Raw genomic sequence first — 23082 nt, 5'->3', positions numbered from 1 at the left:
GGCACGAAAACGCATTTTCCATCCAAAATGGCCGCCTTCCTGTGGACGTGGGACCATGGTGGAATGAGACTTTTTCGTGCGTCTGGGCATGATGAATGAGTGTACCGAATTTCGTTGTCTTACGCGAAACTAATCCTATTAAGGGGACCATTTTTAAGCATTATAGGGGGCGCTACAGAGTCAATGAGCGACTCCCAAAAATATAAAGTTTAGATTCTTTCATGTCGTCGACTGGCAGGTGGCGCTCGCAAAATTTCCTGAGTTTTCGCATACCTTTTGCAAAGAATCGGAAGAAGAATAATAACTAGAAAGCTGCAAGCAGCTATGAGCGGGACCGAGTTATGCGTACATTGGGGCATGCGCTGGACGCTGGAGCCGCAGCTCTGCCCACACGCACGATACCCTCTGTGTACGTACGAGCACACAATAACCCCAATGCGGAGGTGTTTTTGAAAATTTCTAGGGGGCGCTAATGAGCCATTTTGCTCCATCCACATACGATAACCTTTACATACGTACGAGGTCGTCAGGTTGGACGTGTGTGCCAAGTTTCATGACTTTGCGATGATGATAAGGCTTTAAAATCACACACCATCATAAGATTTTCACCGCCTTGCCACGCCCACACCGTTCAGAGTTTGGAAAGTTTTCTTCATGAATTTTTCCCCCCATGTCTTAAGAGTAACCTGGCTACGTTTGAAACTTGTAGAATTAAATCTGTAGGAGGAGTTCGATCGAATGCGAGGTGTGGAAAAGAAATGACGTTTCCAACCACCAGCAGGTGGCGCTATAGGTGGATGTCACTATGTTATATGTGTGCGTTCAGGCTGGGTCCAGCAATCACCGTATGAAGTTTGGGACAGATTGGATAATGTATGTGGGAGTTATAAGCGACTTAATTTTTCATGGCGAGTCATAAATTTGAGGCGTCACCACGGCTACGCCCTTTGAGGTTTGAAAAAGTTTCTCCATGATTTTTTTCCCCCATGTCTTAAGAGTAACCTGGCCAAGTTTGAAGGTTTTTGCATTAAATATGTAGGAGGAGTTTGATCAAATGCGAGGTGTGGGGAAAAAAAAAAGACGTTTCCAACCACCAGCAGGTGGCGCTATAGGTGGATGTCACTATGATAATATGTGCGCGTTCAGGCTGGGTCCAGCAATCACCGTATGGAGTTTGGGACAGATTGGATAATGTATGTGGGAGTTATAAGCGACTTCATTTTTTGAGGCGAGTGATGGCGACTCATCAAACTTTGAAGCGTTGCCACGGCCACGCCCTTTAAGTTTTGAAAAAGTTTCCCCACTAATTTTTCCCCTCATGTCTTAAGAGTAACCTGGCCAAGTTTTAAGTCTGTAGCATGAAATCTGTAGGACAAGTTCGATCTTATGCAAGGCGTGGAATCGGCCAAAAATGGCACGAAAACGCACCTTCCATCCAAAATGGCCGCCTTCCTGTGGACGTGGCACATTGGCGCCATGAGACTTTTTTGTGCGTCTGGGCATGTTGAATGGGTGTACCGAATTTCATCATCCCATGCGAAACTAATTCTATTGCGGGGACCATTTTTAAGTATCGTAGGGGGCGCTACAGAGTCAATGAGCGACTCCCAAAAATATAAAGTTTAGATTCTTTCATGTCATCGACTGGCAGGTGGCGCTCGCAAAATTTCCTGAGTTTTCGCATACCTTTTGTAAAGAATAAGAATAACGGAGGAGAAAACTAACTAGAAAGCTGCAAGCAGCTGTGAGCGGGACCGAGGTGTGCGTACGCTGGGATGTGCGTACGTTGGGGCATGCGCTGGACGCCGGAGCTGCAGCTCTGCCCACATGCACGATACCCTCTGCGTACGTATGAGCACATAATAACCCCAATGCGGAGGGGTTTTTAAAAATTTCTAGGGGGCGCCACTTAGCCATTTTGCTCCGCCCACACACAATACCCTTTACATACGTACGACGTGGTCAGGGTGGACGTGTGTGCCAAGTTTCATGACTTTGCGATGATGATAAGGCTTTAAAACCACAAACGCCATCACATGATTTTCACCGCCTTGCCACGCCCACACCGTTCAGAGTTTGGAAAAGTTTCTCCAAGAATTTTTCCCCCCATGTCTTAAGAGTAACCTTGCAAAGTTTGAAGTCTGTAGCATCAAATCTGTAAGACAAGTTCGAACAAATGCGAAGTGTGGGGAAAAAAAGACGTTTCCGACCACCAGCAGGTGGCGCTGTAGGTTGATGTCACTATGTTATATGTGCGCGTTCAGGCTGGGTCCAGCAGTCAACGTATGAAGTTTGGGACAGATTGGATAATGTGTGTGGAAGTCATAAGCGACTTAATTCTTCATGGCGAGTCATAACTTTGAGGCGTCGCCACGGCCACGCCCTTTGAGGTTTGAAAAAGTTTCTCCATGATTCTTTCCCCCCATGTCTTAAGAGTAACCTGGCCAAGTTTCAAGTCTCTAGCATTAAATCTGTAGGACGAGTTCGATCAAATGTGAGGTGTGTAAAAAAAGAGATGTTTCCAACCCCCAGCAGGTGGCGCTATAGGTGGATGTCGCTATGATAATATGTACACATTCAAGCTGGGTCCAGCATTCACCGTATGAAGTTTGGGACAGATTAAATAATGTATGTGGGAGTTATAAGCGACTTCATTTTTTGTGGCGAGTGATGGCGAGTCATCAAACTTTGAGGCGTCGCCACGGCCACGCCCTTTGAGGTTTGAAAAAGTTTCTCCATGAATTTTTTCCCCCATGTCTTAAGAGTAACCTGGCCAAGTTTGAAGTCTGTAGTATGAAATCTGTAGGACAAGTTTGATCTTATGCAAGGCGTGGAATCGGCCAAAAATGGCACGAAAACGCACTTTCCATCCAAAATGGCCGCCTTCCTGTGGACGTGGCACCGTGATGGCATGAGACTTTTTGGTGCGTCTGGGCATGATGAATGAGTGTACCGAATTTCGTCGTCCCACGCAAAACTAACCCCAGTGTGTGGACCATTTTTAAGTACCCTAGGGGGCGCCACTGAGCCACTTTGCTCCGCCCACACACGATCCCCTTCACATATGTACGAGGTTGTCAGGATGGACGTGTGTGCCAAGTTTCATGATGCTGTGATGATGATAAGGCTTTCAAATCACAAACACCATCACACGATTTTCACCGCCTGGCCACGCCCACATTGTTTAGAGTTTGGAAAAGTTTCTCCATGAATTTTTGCCCCCATGTCTTAAGAGTAACCTGGCTAAGTTTGAAGCTTGTAGCATTAAATTTGTAGGAGGAGTTTTATAAAATGTGAGGTGTGGCAAAAAAAGACGTTTCCGACCACCAGCAGGTGGCGCTATAGGAGGATGTCACTATGATAATATGTACGTGTTCAGGCCGGGTCCAGCATTCACCGTTTGAAGTTTGGGACAGATTGGATAATGAGTGTGGAAGTTATAAGCGACTTAATTCTTCATGGCGAGTCATAACTTTGAGGCGTCGCCACGGCCACGCCCTTTGAGGTTTGAAAAAGTTTCTCCATGACTCTTTCCCCCCATGTCGTAAGAGTAATCTGGCCAAGTTTGAAGCTTGTAGCATTAAATCTGTAGGACGAGTTCGATCAAATGCGAGATGTGGAAAAAAAGAGATGTTTCCAACCCCCAGCAGGTGGCGCTATAGGTGGATGTCGTTATGATAATATGTACGCGTTCAGGCTGGGTCCAGCATTCACCGTATGAAGTTTGGGACAGATTGGATAATGTATGTGGGAGTTATAAGCGACTTCATTTTTTGTGGCGAGTGATGGCGAGTCATCGAACTTTGAGGAATTGCCACGTCCACGCCCTTTAAGTTTTGAAAAAGTTTCTCCATGAATTTCCCCCCCCCATGTCTTAAGAGTAACCTGGGCAACTTTCAAGTCTGTAGCATTAAATCTGTAGGACAAGTTCGATCTTAAGCAAGTCGTGGAATCGGTCAAAAATGGCACGAAACCACACTTTCCATCCAAAATGGCCGCCTTCCTGTGTACGTGGGACCATGGCGGCATGAGACTTTTTTTTGCGTCTGGGCATGTTGAATGAGTGTACCGAATTTCATTGTCCTATGCGAAACTAACCCCATTGCGGGCACCATTTTTAAGCATTGTAGGGGGCGCTACAGAGTCAATGAGCGACTCCCAAAAATATAAAGTTTAGATTCTTTCATGTCGTCGACTGGCAGGTGGCGCTCGCAAAATTTCCTGAGTTTTCGCATTCCTTTTGCAAAGAATAAGAAGAAGAAGAAGAAGAAGAAGAAGAAGAAGACGGAATAATAATAAACCTTACAGATACAATAGGGTCCTTGCAGTTTCACTGCTCGGTCCCTAATAAACCTTACAGATACAATAGGGTCCTTGCAGTTTCACTGCTCGGTCCCTAATAATAATAATAAACCATACAGATACAATAGGGTCCTTGCAGTTTCACTGCTCGGTCCCTAATAAACCTTACAGATACAATAGGGTCCTTGCAGTTTCACTGCTCGGTCCCTAATAATTATCCTTACAGATACAATAGGGTCCTTGCAGTTTCACCGCTAGGTCGCAGCGGCGGCGGCACTGTAACACCATTCAAAGGATATCTGTTGGAACAGGGAAACACGAGTTAATGACCACAATAATATCACATATACATAAAGAGAGTAAAGTGAGGAAAGGTGTGACAGATGAGGCCCCCCAGCAGTCTAGGCCTATAGCAGCTTAACTATGGGATGTTTCAGGATTACCTGAGCGATCCCTATTCAAGGTAAACACAAGAAACTTGTGCTAACGAAAAAATAAATAATAAAATAAAGGACCAGACTCAGTGAGTAATTCCCTATACTCCCTATATAGATCTGCTCCTCACACCACAACAACCATCTTTTTACAGCCACAAGCTACCTCAGCCTCTCACCAACTGCACACCAGTCACAGCGGGGTGGGGATGCAAACCCTGGTTCGGGTAGGGGGAGAAATAAAAGAGGTAAGATAAGCGGGAATGGGATTCAAACCCTGGTTCGGGTAGGGGGTAATGAAAGTATAGAGGGTGCCAGAGGTGGAGGCAGAACAAGACACACTAGCAGATACACTATCAGATTCAACAGACCTAACTATAAGCTTTATAAAAAAGGAAAGTTTTAAGCCTGGTCTTAAAAGTGGAAAGGGTGTCTGCTTCCCGGACATTTACTGGCAGCTTATTCCACAATAGAGGGGCCTGATAACTGAAGGCTCTGCCTCCCATTCTACTTTTAGAAACTCTGGGAACCTCAAGTAAACCTGCAGTTTGGGAACGAAGTGCTCTGTTAGGAAAATATCTTACAATGAGATCTTTAAGATATGATGGAGCTCGGTCATTAAGAGCTTTATATGTAAGGAGAAGAATCTTAAATTCTATTCTGAATTTAACAGGGAGCCAATGAAGAGAAGCTAAAACTGGAGAAATATGATCTCTCCTGTTAGTTCTCATCAAAACTCTGGCTGCAGCATTTTGGATCAACTGAAGGCTTTTCAGAGAATATGTGGGACAGCCCAATAATAAAGAATTACAGTAGTCCAATCTTGAAGTAACAAATGCATGAATTAGTTTTTCTGCATCACTCTGAGACAAGATGTTCCTGATTTTAACAATATTACGAAGGTGAAAGAAGGCAGTCCTAGAAACCTGTTTTATATGCGAGTCAAATGATAAGTTCTGGTCAAAAATAACTCCAAGGTTCCTCACTGTAGAACTAGAAGCCAAGGAAATACCATCTAGAGTAACTATATAGCTAGACAATTTCTCCCTGAAACGCTCAGGTCCAAAGATAACGACTTCAGTTTTGTCTGAATTTAGAAGCAGACAGTTCTGAGTCATCCAGGTCTTTATGTCTTTAAGACATGCTTGTAGTCTGACCAACCTATTGGGTTCATCTGGTTTTATAGATAAGTACAGCTGAGTATCATCAGCATAGCAATGGAAATTTATGCCATGCTGTCTAATAATGTTACCTAATGGAGGCATGTATAAAGTGAAAAGAATCGGTCCAAGCACAGAACCCTGGGGAACTCCATGACTTACTCTGGTGTGTGAGGAAGATTCTTCATTTACAAGAAAAAACTGAAATCTATCAGATAAATATGACTTAAACCAGCCTAATGCAGTTCCTTTAATCCCAATAACATGTTCAGTAAGATACTGTGATCGACCGTATCAAATGCAGCACTGAGATCCAACAGGACAAGCACAGACACAAGTCCGCTATCAGAGGCTAAGAGGAGATCATTGGTAACTTTCAGCAGTGCAGTTTCTGTGCTATGATGCACTCTGAATCCTGACTGAAACTCTTCAAACAGATTATTTCTGTGTAAGTGATCACAAAGCTGAGCTGCAACTATTTTTTCAAGAACTTTAGACATAAAAGGGAGATTGGATATAGGTCTATAATGAGCCAACACTTCTGAATCAAGAGTAGTTGTTTTTAAGTAAAGGTTTAATTACAGCAACCTTAAAAGTCTGAGGTACATATCCTGTCAACAAAGACAGATTGATCAAATCCAATATGGAAGTGTCAATTAATGGGAAAACCTCCTTGAACAGTCTGGTTGGGATTGGGTCTAAAACACAAGTTGATGGTTTAGAAGAGACTATTGCTGTTGTTAGCTCAGAGAGATCAACTGGACAGAAGCCGTCTAAATACAAATCAGGTTCAAAAGATACTTCTAAAGCTGCTGTACTTGATGATACATCAGTGATAATAGTGGGAAGGACTCCATCAATCTTCTCTCTGATAGAAACAATTTAATTAATAAAAAAGCTCATTCCAGGACTGATGCAGTTGAATGCTGAACTGTAATCTATGAACAGCATTCTGATGTAGTTTCCTGGCTGCTTGAGGTGACTGAGTGTTGTGTGTAGGGCTGTGGCAATGACATCTTCTGTTGACAATCTGGGTTCCGTGGGAGGCAGGCCTTTATGTGCTGCAGGATGAGCCTCTCGAAGCATTGCATGACTACAGCCGTTAGGGTCATGGGTCTGTAGTCGTTGAGACGCTTTGGGGCAGATGACTTTTGCACAGGAATGATGGTTGGCCTGTGACGGTGAGAGGTTGAACATCCTGGTCTGCACAGGCACGAAGTTCTTTGCCAAGTACTCCATCTGGGCTAGCAGCTCTCTTGTTGTTTACAGCTTTCAGCACCTGCCTCATCTGGTGTTCTTGGAAGACGAGAAAGCTGTGGCTGGTGGACAGATGAGACAGCTCAGCTGTGTCAGGGCTACTTGCCTTGAAACAAGAGAAGAAGTTATCTAACTCTTCTGCCAGTGAGGTATCAGCGGAGGTTGAGCCTCTGTAGTTGGTGATGCTCTGTAGTCCCTGCCACACCAGGCACGGGGTGTTTTCATGTATTTTATGACAGGTTTGGATCTCTTCCTGAGGGGGTTGTATGCTGGGATCACAAACAGAGATAAGCGATCTGACAGTCCCAGGTGGGGGAGGGCCTGTAGGTAGAAGTCCTGTAGACTTGCTTATGATTTTGAATACACGTGGTCCAGTGTATTTTCCCCTCTGGTGGAGCACTGTACGTATTGTACAAAGTTCGGGGGTACTGACTTAAAGCAAGCCTAGTTGAAGTCCCCAGCAACAATAAAAGCTCCCTCAGGATGAGCCTGTATCTGTTTGTTTATAATGGTGTACAGCTGGGAGAGCGCTATTCTAATGTTAGCATCAGGTGATATGTATATTTATATTTATCACCTAACATGTAAGGTGATAATGTATCCTTTTAACACTGCAGATACAAAAGTATGCCATTGGACCTTTAATTACCTAGAGTTTAAAGGTCCCATGGCATGAAATTTTCACTTTTTAAGGTTGTTTAACATTAATATGAGTTCCTCTAGCCTGCCTGCGGTCCCCCAGTGTCTAAAAATGACGATAGACCTAAACCATGCACTGGAAATTATTCTCTGCCTTTGGAAATGTGACCATGCAGAAGGCCTGATCGAGAAAGCCGCCGCTTATGACGTGTGCCCGCTTATGACGTGGAGGTTGTTTCCACCCAGAGCCAATAAACTGCCTTTCCCCGCCCACAGCTCTTTGGCCAGCTCATTGTAAAATCAGTTGAAAGTCTGCGCAACGCCATCTTGATTTTTCTGCGTAGGATATCTAACACACCATGGCTGATCGAAAGCATAACATTTGCTCTGTACATGGATGTACAACGGATCTAAAAAATCTTTTTAAAGCTCCTGCATCAGAACCCCTAAAGAGCCAGTGGTCAGATTTTGTTTTTTCTGGGAAAGTGACAAAAGAACAGAAGAGATTTGTGTATGTGTGCGCCAAACATTTCACGGAGGATTGTTTCCAAAACTTGGGCCAATACCGAGCTGGCCTTGCCGATCGTCTTAAAATGAACCCTGGATCAGTACCAACTCTCTTTGGCCCAACTACAGACCTCGGACAAGTAAGTAATTTAACGCTCTATAATTGTCTTGCTTTTATGTATGTACAGTATAGTTAAATAGCTTGTTACCACAAGAAAGTGTCCTGAAAGTATCGTTAGCTCTGCAGCTAATAGCTAATGCAGCTACTGTCGCTAATGTAACAGTAAATAGCATGAGGTATGCGAGTGGACACCTCATTTACTGTAACGCCAGTGTTGTGTACTTATTTGTTGTTTTGATAGCCGTCCTGCTGTTGGTGTTATGGCGCGCACGATATCTGCCTTTCCCCTGATTAAAATGACTAGCACTACGTCCATCTTTGCAAACCAGAGCAATCAGCTGAGAATGTCAAAATCGCGATTAGCGATTAGCATAGGGCTAAGTCTTCAAACTTGCATTTGGAAGATATACAAAGTAATAACTTGTACTAATTTGACCTTGTTGTATCTACACAGGCCAGCACATCAAGTGCTTTTATTCAGCTGCCTCTCTCAAGGGATGTTGCCTGCCAGACAGACCAACTGGAAACACATACTGTAGCCACACAGCTATCCTTTAGGACTTTGAAGGCCCACATCAGAAGTGAAGGTATTTTGACCCTGTATTTATTTTGCTTGAGAAAACAACAGAACAAAACTTTACTAAAGACCAGTGTTATATTTTGCATGTCTTACTAATGATCGCAAGAAAAATTATTACAATGCGTTGGATGCAGCCTGAGCCTCATACAGTGGCTCAATGGAGACAGAGGTGTAATCAAGTCCAAGTGATGGAAAATATGACTGCCATTCTACAGTTAAAATTACCCCTTTTCCTTAGGAGATGGACACCTGTCATTCTTTATATTGGTTAAGCATATAATTGTATAAGACGAATGTAACATAAGCTTGCAATCAAGGTGAACCTTTTTTTTTCTAATGTATTTTTATTTTAATTTTATTTTAATTTTCAATTTTATTTGTATATGTGTGTTTTATGTATAATATTGTTATTATTATTATTTGTCTGTTTCTGTGTGGTGTGTTTGTTTGTATTGCCTATACGTTATTGGCAATAAAGTAAAAAAAAGAAAGAAGTGAAGGTATGTTCTAGCCACCTTCAATAAGATGAGATTAACTTTATTGTCCCACATGTGAAATTGGGTTAGAAGAGTGCTGTCACAGTATGAATACATCATATGTCATACACATGAATGACTTGACATATCAAACAAACATACATCCTGACGGTACAATGGTGATATTTGTTGCAGGTGTCCAGGCAACTGTCTCCTGCAAAGACTTTGGTGTTGGGACGTCCAATGTAGACCCTTTGTTCCTGTCATCAACACCAGTAAAGAGACCATCCAAAAGACCTCGATTGGATCTTGAGGAGGAGCAGGAAGATGATGCATTGGAGGGAAGCTCTTTAGTGGATACCCCAAAGGGACAGGATTCCACTTATGACCCTGCAGACTCTGTCACAGCGTCCGAAAACTCTACACTGAGGCTGTAAGTTATCATTATCTGTGTGTGAGTGTGAAGAAAATGTAGGGATTGTGAGAACTTTCATAATTTTTTTTTAATTGTATGGCATTCCAACATGAAGGATTGGTCTCAGCGAGACTGTTGTTGTTTCTAGCATTACTTTTAGGATTATTTATGTGCATACAGATTATTCATCCGGCTTCAAGGAGTGTGCTGGTTTAAAGTACTGTCCAGATGAAAGCTCAATCTGATCAACTCAAAATGTGTTTTGCTTTCTTTGTGGTTTTATATAGAGAGGAGTCCTCCACTTCCACACACATCAAGAAGTACATAGTGTACGAGAACTGCATCATGCAGTTGTTTAATGCATGTCCGGTCTGCACACGGGCATGTGATGTGAAGACTCAAAGGCTGGGGACATTCCTGTCTGTGAAGCAGCGGTGTCCCCACTGCACATTTAGAAGACAATGGAATAGCCAGCCTATCCTGGGTAGCACGCCAGCTGGAAACCTGCACCTTTCTGCCGCTGTGTACCTGAGTGGTGCATCTTTCATACAAATAGAAAAGGTAAAGTATGTGCAACTGTAGATACCGTAACTGAAATACTTGTATTTATATCAAATTACATGTATTATTTCTCCCCTCCACACCCAGGTCTTCAAGGCAATGAAGCTGGAGTTGTTTCGGTATGAAACATTTCGCCGGCATGCCAGAGCCTTCATTGAACCTGCAGTTATTCACCACTGGAAAGTCACACAGGATGTGAATCTGCAGCGGCTTACTCGGGAGGAAAAAGTCATACTCGGTGGTGACATGAGGGCTGATTCTCCAGGTATTGTTACTTGACTGAAGTATTGTATTTTGTACAGTGATATTGTTTGAATTTCAAAGGAATGACAGCAGGCAGGGGGTGGTTTTATCAAGGTCTTTAGCTCCAACTATCTGTAGCCAAAGGCCAGCAATCAGAGTGTAATAGTGCTGGCTCTGAGACACACAAAAGCCAGGGACCAGGTCTGATGGCTCTAAGCAGTGTGTTGTTATGTGAAGTTATGAATTGCACCTAAATATAAGAATACATAGTATGTATTGAATAGTGATTCCAAGTGTCATTATTTAAACCCAATTTTTAACAGGTCACTCTGCAAAATATGGGAGTTACACCATGATGGATCTCCAAACTAACACCGTTGTGGACATTCAGTTGGTCCAGGTGAGTTGTTGAAATTGACTCTGTAAAGGGGTTATTTGTTGTAATTTAAAAATCAAGGTCCATAATACATTGTCTACTAATGTGTTTTTTTTTCTGTGGTGACAGAGCAACGGGGTTGGTGGTAGCTGCTATATGGAGAAAGAGGGCCTGACGAGGAGTCTGGCCTTGCTCGAGTCGCGTGACGTCAAACTGGATTGCATTGTCACCGATCGTCATCCTCAAGTTCAAAAGTTCCTCAGGGTGAGAAACATCACCCAGTACTACGATGTGTGGCACTTCGCAAAAGGTAACTATTCAGGTTTTCAGGTAACCTAAAGTACTTATGGCATCTGAGGTGGAAAAGACGCTGGCGTTCACCAGTGAATCAGCATGTTTGGTCAAAGTCAGATGTTCAGAAATATCAACACCAAGATCTACTCTTTCCACCTCAGAGTCGTTAATCTGGACTGGTTGGTAGACTTTCTGCTGATATTGCCTGAAATCTATATATATCTCCTTAGTCTTGGTAACAATAGGAGTAGGTTGTTGTCTTGGCAACAGTTTGAAAGTCTATCTACCTCATTCAAGTAAGCCTGCTCATTGTTCTTAGAAATTAGGTCAACTACTGCTGTGTCATCAGAAAAATTGACAGCAGTGATGTTGGACAGTCAAATGCTGACATTATGAGTCAATATTATCAAATGCTTTGAAATTGTTTTTGAATTGCTACAGCATAGTTGTCACTCTTACTCTTTACTAAGTGGAATGTTGTTTGCTTTCATTTTAGGAATTTCAAAGAAACTGGAAGTCCTATGTAAGATGAAAGACTGTGAGAAACTGAACAAGTGGATGAAAAGCATCAACAACCACATATACTGGACTGCAGCTAATTCAACCTCAGGGCCAGAGAGAATTGCCAAGTGGAACGCGATCCTCAACCATGTGCAAGATATCCACACGCATGAGAATCCTCTTTACCCCAAGTGTGAGCATGCAATCCGCACAACAACGGACAAAAAGAAATGGCTCCAAGCAGGTATCTCAACCAATATGCAGGCAAAATGTTAAAACAGCAAACAGACAAGCAAACAACGAGGTCATTGCTGTGATATTTGTTACTGTATTGTTTTCTAATAAGATATTTTGTTATTGTTTGCAGCAACTCCAGCTTTCTACAAGTTGGAGTCTCTGCTGACAAAGAAAAGAACGCTGAAGGATGTGGAAAAACTGAGCCCCCACCACCAAACATCATCTTTGGAGGCTTTCCATGCAGTCATCCTTCGTTTTGCTCCAAAAAATGTAGTGTTTCCCTTTATTGGAATGCTGTGCAGGTAAAACAAATCTTTACTCAATACTTTTAGGAATTTTAGTTTAAAATATCTGTCAATATGAACAAATATTTTTATCTTGTACTTCCAGACTCTACCTGGCTGCTATGCATTTCAATGAAAATGCGGATCGACCACAGGCCGAAACGGAGGAAGGTGTACCCCTCTTTAAACTCTCCTTTCCAAAGTCTCGGAAGGGAGAGTGCAGAGCTAAACCAGTAAAGACGAAGGCGACCTTTGGTAATGGTTCAAATCAATTAAAATGACACATTGTTTGGAATTTTAACATTTATTTCTCTCGAAGAAAAATGGATTACATACAAATGCACAGTAAAAACAAAACTCAACCAATTAAATGGAGATATTGCTTGTGCTTTATGATACAGGTTATGTTTCTGACATGATGGACCTAATCTTCGATGAAGTCTTTTTTAACCCGACACCATACAACGATGCGCTGTTGGCCATCTCTGTCCCAGAAAACTTATCAGCGCAGTATGAGAGGCCGGACAAGGAGGAGGTCATTGCCAGCTTTGTTTCAAGGTTCAAACAGGGGGCCGTTTAAACCCAACATAGTGGCCTTCCTCATCAGGAAACTCCGAGCGGATGCGCAGGACCACACAGGCTGGAATTACAACCCGGATTCTGCGTCCCAAGAAGCCCCAGCACCAGCTCACAAAACTGCGACAGGACAGATACCTGTAGCGACTGAACAATTGATTCAGAAATTTTAGATATTAAATTCTGAATGTATCATTGTGTGTGTGAAAAAATAATTCTATGCACCAATGGATCATATTCGGTCTGTTTTGTGTGTCCCCCCCTCGCTGTACAAAAATAAATAAATTATTGGAATACAAAGTCAAAACTCTAAACTTCTGTTATTAACTTATCTAACAATGCACAATTTACCGGTGTATTTCTCTGAACTGTAGAGGACCATAGTCTGCTCTGTATATTTGGCTGGCATTTTGAAGTGAGTAGACATTTAGGCAGACAGGCTCCAATCCAGGATGGTCTACCATGCATGGGAGCTGTTCTTCGACCTCCCGAAGTCGTGTAGTAACCTTTTTTAGAATTAGAAACGGTAAGTGACATTTATTAGCAAAATTAGTTGCCGAAAGAAGAGACAAATTATTTTCCAGTGAGGTGGTGAGAATGTTACCTGTGGTATCTCAAGGCAGCAAATATTCTCCACTTCTGTGGGCATAGTTGCACATTTTCCACAATGGCACCTATGTAAAAAATGTAGGTGGATATAAACAACATAAAAAGGTATAATGGCTTGTTAGTGTCTAGCTTGTGGCTGTTGAGTAAGTAAACATCAAATGTGCTCTGGAGTAAATCAAATATTATTTTTCATACGGTGAACATTTATCTTCAGGAATAAATCATGAGTAATGTGCAACATGATTTACATGGATGTGAAGGCTGCATAGCTCTTTTTTATGACAAAGATTACTGATATAACTAGACATACAACTACTTCAGCATAGGTAGCTAAGCCCACATGATAATATCTGTAACAACACATAAGCAAAACAAACTAAATTAACGGCGAAATACTTAACTAACCATTCAGAGACGTCCTGCTGTAGTCGCTGATTTTCAACTTCTTCAACTTCTTCTCCATCTGGATCAGACTCTGGGTCAAATTGAAAAGCTTGAACGACTGCTGTTCTACGTGCCATAGCGATTCACAACGCATTTGCGCATGGTACCAAGGGCGGAAGTAAGGCCACACCCCCACCCTCCGCTTTGCCCCGTCTTTCTCCTCCTAATTTGCATTTAAAGCTGCAGGCCCTAAACAGCTCATTCTGAGAATCCTAAGAAAAACTCATTTTGGGACTGGCTGTAATTCTGCACCAAGGCAGAATGTTGCCTATATACAGTATAAGGGGACCACTAAAGCCTCTAAAAATATATAAAAGCCTCCATTTATTTTCATGTCATAGGATCTTTAATAACAGCCCACATTTACATACAGCAAAAATATTGCATTTATATAGTGTATGGGTATATGTAATTTTCTTTAATTTCTTCAAACAGTGACTTTTTCCAATGTAAATGTTCCTTTTGCATTTTTTTCTTAATTTTTTCCTAATTTTTTCCTAATTTTTTTCTTAATTTTTTTCTTATTTTGTTTCACTGGTTATATTTTCAATTAATATATTCATCTTAACTTTACTATTTAACTCTAGAACAACTTCTTCTACACTATGAGGTCAGATAACAAATTTCCAAAGGTTATATTGCAATCACCGCACCAAGCAGAAACTGCTGTCATCTTTTGGATATTCAACTGTGGCCCTCTCACTCTTTCTAGTTTCACACCCTCCCCCCACCACCCCACCGCAAATTAAATAAAGAGCAAACAGGCCAGTCATCCTCAATGTTTCACAATGGCTGCTGATGAGGAGATAATCAAATTCCTCATTTTCAATTTTTCATTTCTGTCATCATTTAAAAAGCTGCTATCAACTGCTCGGTCTTAGACTGACCTTCACAGATTATTATTTGTGCAACACTCTTGCTGTCAAGTCTCTAACCTCTTCCTTCCTCCTCCAACCCTCTGCTCATCATCTCCACTCAGCCACATCTCAGACGCACATCTGATCTCCCTAAATTGAAGAGTAAATAACTGGCACCCCATAAATACATTAAAGGGGATAGAGAATCAAAATCGTCTTTTTCCCGTTTTTGGTGTTAGTCCTGAGTCTCCCCGCTGTGGAGAGTACACACGAAGTGCCAGCAAGTGTCAGAACCTCTGTTTCAAGTTCTCCCCTTTTTTGAGTATCCCCCATAAGAGTTACAAGCCCATTTTTGTGAAAAAGTGACGTCACTTTTTCAGCAATCGCCCCCCCCGCACCCAAGTCCACAGCCACCCCGTTTCAGACACGCCCCTTCGGCGAGAAACAGGAACAGGTGTGCCTTCCAAGGCTGTGAAAGCGGACTACGATCGTTACATATTCTTCCCCCGGAAAGCAATGTTCGCGATCAATGGCTTTTATTTATTTTTAACAGCATCCTCAACCGCCGACTTTTCCTTTGCGCCGCGCATTTCACGGACTACAGTTTCACAAAGCTCCGTTCCGAGCAGCTCATGGTCAGTTCCGACAGGGACAGACCCAGACTGCAGCGAGCTATGAGCTCGCTGTGCGCTCGCTGCAGTCTGTGTCTCGCTCCGGTGATCAGCTGCACCTCTCCAGGACTATGGGGCGAGCAGGTCGGATCACAGCTGACCCTTCTCACGCTGCACATGGACTATTTGCATGAGGCTTCGGTCCATTCGGACTAGAACCTCCCGTCACAAAAACAGTTTTTCCCCCTTGCAGTCGGACTTATGAACACTTCATAATCACCTCATAACCTGCCCCAGTCACTTTACCATCATTAAAATTGCACTAATGAAGCTGCACTGTTGTTGCTCTGTATATTGGATACTGTGTATTGTTGTACACACCTTGTACATTTTGTATTCATATATTTTTATTCTTTATTTTTTATCCTATGTTACATGTTTGAACATTACGCCGCAGCAAATTCCTAGTTAGTGAACACTGTTCACTAACAATGGCAATAAAACGAATTCTGATTCTGATGAGCTTTCTTTTCAGTCGGTGTATTACTCTATAGCTCTGTTTTCAGTGAGAGCAAGGGCAGCCAATCAAGCAACGGCAACCTGCATTTCATAATGAGGTTGCCAGATAAGCTCTGAAACGACGGAAAAAGACGCATTCTAAACCCAGCATAGTAACAGCTGTTTCAGAGAGCCTTTTAGGGAGGTTCTGAGCCATTACAGACCCAACCAATTTATTTTGGGCTACATATCACATCACAGAACAAGGATTAATGCCCCATTCAACCATTCTCTATCACCTTTAATCACTTTAGATATCATCTTGTAATATAAACTGGCATTCTCACTTTTCAGAATGATTAATTTATTACTTGTCTTTTCTTTATTTTTTTCTCTCTCACAGCTACAATTCTCAAAATTAACAACTTGTGACCTTGAATGTCAAAAAGAACTCTGCGGATGTCCTTTTTCATCTTAATATTTCCGACACTATTCATGGGCTTACTATTTTAATTTCGTTTTAAGTTTAGAACGCCCATCTCCACAGCACTGACACTGTTCAGTTGGAGCAACTGTAAGAAACCTTGCTCTGAATGATGCAGTTTCAGCTCAGAAATGCCTCCAACTCAGCCCTGCAGTGGACAGTGAGTTTTTTCTCTCATAATGTAGCTCTTAAAAATACTGTACATAATAATAATAATAATAATAATAATGAATTTTATTTATAAAGCACTTTACATTAAAACAATCTCAAAGTGCTACAGTGCAAGCTTAAAAGAAAAGAGGGGCACAAGTTAATCAATGTTAAAGGCAGCTTTTTACCACCTCAGAAACATCAACAGAATTAAAGGTTTCCTCTCCCAAAAAGACCAGGAGAAACTCATCCATGCATTCATCTCCAAAAAGAGCATTAAACATCTGCAGCTCATCCAGAACGCTGCTGCTAGAGTTTTAACCCGGACTAAGAGATCTGAACACATCACACCAGTCTTAAAATCTTTACACTGGCTTCCAGTCAGTCACAGAATAGATTTTAAAAGCCTGCTGATGGTTTACAAATCCCAGAACGGTTTAGGGCCAAAATACATCTGTGATATGTTCAGAGAATATAAACCCAGCAGAGCTCTTAGATCCAAGGACTCAGGTCAGCTGGTCCAGTCCAGAGTCCAGACTAAACATGGAGAAGCAGCATTTAGCTGTTATGCTGCAAACAAGTGGAACAAACTGCCAGTGGAGATTAAACTTTCACCAAATGTAGACATTTTTAAATCCAGGTTAAAGACATTTCTTTTCTCATGTGTCTGTGCATGAAATATCTTTTAACTTATCTAGACTGTTGCCTGTTTTTAAATTCATTTAAATGATTTTATTTGTTTCTCTTTATATTCTTTTATGTATTTTTAATGCTTCTTGCACTCCCTGCTGCAATGCTTTTATTTTATGTAAAGCACTTTGAACTGTTTGTACATGAAATGTGCTATACAAATAAATTTGATTTGATTTGATTTAAAAAGTGCAATAAAATTAATAGAAAGCTTTCCTAAAAAAAATGTGTTTTTAGGCTACGTTTAAAAGCATCAGTGGTCTGTGGGGCCCTCAGATGGTCTGAGAGGGCGTTCCACAGCCTTTGAGCTGCAGAACAAAAGGCCCGGTCACCCATAGTGCGGAGCTTGGTTCTGGGAGCTTTGAGGGTGTGCGAAGCTGCGGATCGACGGGTGCGTGTGGGGGGGTGGGGGGGTGAGGAGTTCTTTGAGGTATTTGGGGGCATGTCCGTGAATCCACTGGTGGGTGAGGAGGGAGACCTTGTATTCAATCCTGAGTGGGACAGGGAGCCAGTGGAGAGATTTGAGGATGGGGGTGATGTGGTCAAATTTGCGCACCCTCATCAGGATCCTGGCAGCGCTGTTCTGGATGTATTGCAGTCTCTGGATATTCCTGCCAGAGATCCCAATGAGGAGTGCATTGCAGTAGTCCAGCCTGGAGGAGACAAAGGCGTGGACGAGCTTCTCTGCATCAGCCAGGGTAAGGGTTGGGCGGAGTTTGGCTATGTTCCTGAGGTGATAGAAAGATGTTTTGCAGAGATGTTTGATGTGGGTGTCAAAAGTGAGTTGTGGGTCAATTTTGACACCTAGGTTGGTGACAGAAGTGGAGAGGGGGATGTCTTGACCAGTGAAGGTGATGCTGGTGATGGTGGAAGAGCGGAGCTGGTGTGGGGTGCCAACTAGAATGGCTTCTGTTTTGGAGCTGTTTAGTTGTAGGAAGTTGTGCTTCATCCACGTCTCAATCTCCTCCAGACAGGTGGTCAATATAGATGTTAGTAGGGGGGCAGTGGAAGTGGGAGCGGTTCGAAAATAGAGTTGTGTGTCATCAGCATAGCAGTGGTAGGGTATCCCATGCTTGCTGATGACCTTGCCTAGGGGAAGCAGGTAGAGGGTGAAGAGGGTGGGTCCCAGCACAGAGCCCTGGGGGACACCACAGATGACCTTGTGTGTGTGTGATTTTGCTTTGCCCAGGGCTACATATTCAGTTCTGTTTGTCAAGTAGGAGGTGAACCAGTTTAAAACATTTCCTGAGAGACCAATGGTGTGTTGCAGACGGTGGAGGAGGATGCTGTGGTCAACTGTGTCAAAAGCAGCTGTTAGGTCAAGGAGGATGAGGAGAGATGGGGAACCAGAATCCGATGCCATCAGAAGGTCATTTGTGACCCTGACCAAGGCTGTTTCTGTGCTATGGCCAGGGCGAAAGCCAGACTGAAACTTTTCAAAGAGATTATTGTGTTTGAGGTGATCATGAAGTTGTGCAGCGACTACTTTTTCCAGAACTTTTGATAGAAATGGTAGATTTGAAATGGGTCTGTAATTTGAGAGGATTTCTGGATCCAGGGTGTTTTTTTTAGCAGTGGTTTGATGACAGCGGGTTTTTGTGCACATGGGATATGGCCAGCCAGGAGGCAGTGATTTATGATTTTGGTGATAACAGGAGATATGGCAGAGATGTTGGCCTTGAGCAGGGCTGAAGGGAAAGGGTCCAGAGCACAGGTGGATGGTTTCATTTTTCTGACAATATCCTCCACCTCTCCCTGTGTGATGTTGAGGAAGGAGCAGAGAGGTTGGACATTTTCAGGCAGTGGGTCGGCAGTTTGAGGGGGCGGAGCAACAGTGGTGGAAAGATGTGAGCGGATGTTGGCGACTTTTTGTCTGAAAAAAAGTGATGTGCATGTTGCACCTCTCATCAGTGACCTCAGAGTGGGAGAGTGATGGTGGTTTGAGAAGGTGATTTATTGTTGAGAAAAGTTGTTTTGAATTTCCAGAGCTGTTGTTTATAATGGTGGAATAGAATCTGGACCGTGCATCACTCAGAGCTTCTGCGTATGCCTTCCTGTGCTCCTTGTACGCCTGTTTGTGGACAGTCAGCCTGGAGGTCTTGAGCCGCCGCTCAAGGACACGCCCAGCCGCCTTCATCTTACGCAGCTCACAGGTGTACCAAGGTGCTGAGCGTGAGAAGGAAACTGTCCTGGATGTTAAAGGGGCGTGAACGTCCAGTAGGATACTCAGGGAATGGTTGTAGAAATCCACTGAGTCGGCAGCAGAGAGGAAATCAGCAGAGCCAGAGGAGAGAAGATGAAGGTCGAGGGCCAGGGCATCCACATTTATCTTTTTCAGATTTCTGAATTTGATCTGCTGCTTGGGTTTAGTGTAGGGGGAAGGAAAAGGCAGCTCCATTGACATAACTCCTGTGATTGTTGTTTTCTACCTACCTTTTGTACCATTCTTTTCTGTTTACTATTTCATACCTGTTAGCAGGGTTGTTTACAAGCGAACGTTGCCCTAAATACTTATTGCTGACTTGACAGCAGAGTAACAAATATGATTGACACCTGACTGGTAAATAATAATTGGTATTGGTAAGTGCCTCTGTATTTGACTGGATTGTAATTGTGAGAATGCATTAAGCATTCTCACTATTAAGTTCCTGTTTCTCTTTATTATTGTGAGAATGCATTAGGCCGATTTCAGACCAGAGCGTGGCGTGGCGGCAGCGAAATGACGGCAGCGAAACGACGGCAGTCTTACGCCGGTTGTCAGGCGGTGTGTTCAACTTGGCTTTTCACACCGGACAGTCCGCGGCCGCGGTAGTTCTGCTCCAGCCCTGTCTGCATTCCCCATTCATTTCAACGGCACACCGCCGGCCGCCGCCGGCCGCTGCCGTCCAAATTCCGCTCGAGTTCTATTTTCCAAAAGCAGCGCGGGACGGAGGCGTCTCCGCGCCGCTACCGCCCGACTACCGCCGCGTCGGTGTGCAAGGACAGATCTGTTTCCATGTATTTTCACCTCCGCCGGTGAAAATCGCTTCCGTTCCGCCACGCTTTGCCGCCCTGGTCTGAAATGGCCCTTAAGCATTCTCACTATTAAGTTCCTGTTTCTCTTTAGTATTATTATTATTCCGCTGATTTTTGTCCTTCAACTACTTCAGCATACTTTGAGCTATTAAGCTTTTTGTTCAACTTTTTTCCCCTTTAAAAGTAATGGTAAATCTTCAAATCCTTTCAAATCCTTTCAAATTTCAAATCATAACTACTTCAGCATACTTTCAGCTAGAGACACCATTCAAATTTTAAAATGTTCATAAGACATTCAGCTATTACCAAATTTGTCAGCTTTTAAAAATATTCGGCCAATTTTGAAATATGACAGTTTAAAAAATATGAAAATTTAGCTCCTTGGATTTTAGAGTGAGACATTCAGCAGTGCGTTCTGATAAGTTTCAATTTTCAAACAAATTACTATAACTTTCATACAGTTTAACTGAGATAAACAAATTATACCTTAAAATGTAGGAAAATGTGTCCTCTTTCAGCCAATGTAACTCCAAAAGAGCTCACATGGACAGATTTTGAACTATGAGCCTTTAAGCTTGAACAAAATCTCAAATTCTGACGAAATCTGCCATCCACTCCAATGTTAACTTTTTGGGTGGTCAAAAATCAGCTTCAAGTGAGTTCAACCTGCTGCCATTTAAATATTTTTCACTCCACTGATATAAAACTACTTTGCTAGCTTCCTCTAAGCCTTCTGCTTCTAACGGTGTTAAAATTATTTTTCTAGCTGGTCAACTTTTGTCACAGGATGTCATAGTATGGAGTCTTGCCTTTCAGCTTTCGCCCGGCGCAGGACCTCTGTGTGTGTGTCATCTGTCTATATATGTTGTGTGTGTTCAAACTGCTTCAATTTAAATATATCTCACTCCACACTGATGTAAAACTACTTTGCTAAGTTCCTCTAACGGTGTGTTCACACCAAACGCGATGCGAATATTCGCACCGCCTTCATCGCGCGATCGTTGCCGCAGGTGTAAATTAAATTCCATCGCCTCAAACGCCTCTTTCGCGCGAGTAAAAAAACGAGTAATAGCTCAAGGGGCTATCCATGGCTGATCGCGTCCTTGTACCTGCTGTGGCAGTCCGAGATTCGTCTGAAACGCACACGCCGTCTTGTCTGGATCAGTGACATCATCCGGTGGTGCATTCAGCTCGGATAATTTCATCGCCTTCTCCAGGAGTTGCGTCTGGATGACGGCCGCCTCCAGCGGCACCCCAGGCCCACCAGGACCCAGTCCGACGACCCGCTCGGGAGGACCGGAGCCGCGATCTCTCGGCAGGACACAATGCCACAGGCGCCCCGCAGCTGGGCCGCGGCTCCGTTTCAGCTGCGGGAGAGATCGAGGCGCCGGTCCTCCATGAGTTCCGTCTGGATGACGGCCGCCTCCAGCGGCACCCCAGGCCCACCAGGCCCCAGCCCGACGACCCGCTCGGGAGAACCGGCGCCGCGATCTCTCGGCAGGACACCATGCCACAGGCGCCCCGCAGCTGAAACGGAGCCGCGGCCCAGCTGCGGAGCGCCTGCAGCCGGCGTCCCGCCGAGAGATCACGGCACCGATCCTCCCGTGGCGGCCGCTTCCAGCGGTGTTTCGGGCTCGCCGGGACCCAGTTTGGTGGCCTGCTCGGAGGCGGCCGTCATCCAGACGGAACTCCTGGAGAAGGCGGTGATTTAATTTTTTTATTTTATTTAGTCAGGGACCATGTGCAAAGTACATTAATTACAAAGTAGATGACCTGCACCAGATTGTAGCTTAGAAGCTAATTTCCATCTGCAGTCCCATCTGCATGTCACAGACAGCGCCTGTCCATCTGTCTCCACGTCACTGTCGTCCAGAATCTCAACGCTGATAGGCTGTCTGGCGCGAATATTTCGCCAAAGTTGGATTTTTTGAACTCGCGCGAATCGCATATTTTCACTCGCGCGGCGGCCACCGCATCACCGCACCGCCTCACCGCTCCTCACCGCTCCTCACCGCGCCGCCCGACCGCTCCTCATCGCGCCGCCGGCTCGAATCCGCGTCTAATCGCGTCTTTGCATTGACTTTGTATGTAATCGCGTCGCCCGACCGCGTCTGGTGTGAACGCACCGTAAGCCTTCTGCTTCTAACGGTGTTATATTTATTTTTCTAGCTGGTCAACTTTTCTCACAGGAAGTGTTAGAAGGCAGTCTGCGCCTCAGATTTGTCCCGCGATCACAGCCGCAGCTTCGTTCTGTGTCTGTCTGTGTAGTCTTTAAATAGGTCATATGCACTTCCAGGTCAACAGAATGAAATGGCCTAATGTTAACACTAACGCCCTTTCGTGTGGGTAGACCCGGTTCAATCCCCAACATGTCAGATAATTTAAAAAAAATTTTTTTTTTATAACTATTTAAGCATACTTTCAGCCATTTCAACTGTTTCTAGCTTAAGTTTACCTTCAAATCCTTTCAAATCCTTCAAATCCTTCAAATCCTTTCAAATCTTTTCAAATCTTAACGACTTCAGCATACTTTCAGCTAGAGACACCATTCAAATTTTAAAATGTTCAAATCTTTTAGCTTCTTAAGATTTTTTAGCAAGGTAATTCAGCTCATGCATTCTCACAGCTGTTTCGCAGGAACAGCTCTTTCTAGTTTTATTTATTTTTAACTCCTAACCCTAACCACTAGCAAGTGAGTATGCAATAAGAAAGACGTTGTGTTGAGTGTTTAGCATGGAAGTTGGCAGTCTAACATTTCTGA

The 23082-nt window shown here is 43.5% G+C and overlaps 3 long non-coding RNA genes across 3 annotated transcripts; 2 read left to right on the top strand and 1 right to left on the bottom strand.

Annotated features, from left to right (window-relative positions):
- The first annotated feature begins 11336 nt into the window (after positions 1-11336).
- LOC142384593 (uncharacterized) lies at positions 11337-12322 on the top strand. The gene is made up of 3 exons (XR_012770081.1): positions 11337-11381; positions 11862-12110; positions 12234-12322. It is a non-coding gene; the product is annotated as an uncharacterized LOC142384593 (long non-coding RNA).
- On the top strand, positions 12323-13220 carry LOC142384591 (uncharacterized). The gene is made up of 3 exons (XR_012770079.1): positions 12323-12405; positions 12494-12642; positions 12789-13220. It is a non-coding gene; the product is annotated as an uncharacterized LOC142384591 (long non-coding RNA).
- Positions 12349-14209, bottom strand: LOC142384592 (uncharacterized). Its single transcript, XR_012770080.1, has 3 exons — positions 13568-14209; positions 13315-13469; positions 12349-13110 (listed from the first exon to the last, which is right to left on the bottom strand). It is a non-coding gene; the product is annotated as an uncharacterized LOC142384592 (long non-coding RNA).
- Between the last annotated feature and the right edge of the window lie 8873 nt (positions 14210-23082).

The sequence above is a fragment of the Odontesthes bonariensis genome, chromosome 7, assembly GCF_027942865.1.
Source record: "Odontesthes bonariensis isolate fOdoBon6 chromosome 7, fOdoBon6.hap1, whole genome shotgun sequence".
Taxonomy (NCBI): Eukaryota; Metazoa; Chordata; class Actinopteri; order Atheriniformes; family Atherinopsidae; genus Odontesthes; species Odontesthes bonariensis.
Note: the sequence above shows the minus strand (reverse complement) of the source record. Positions and strands in the feature narration are given on the sequence as shown.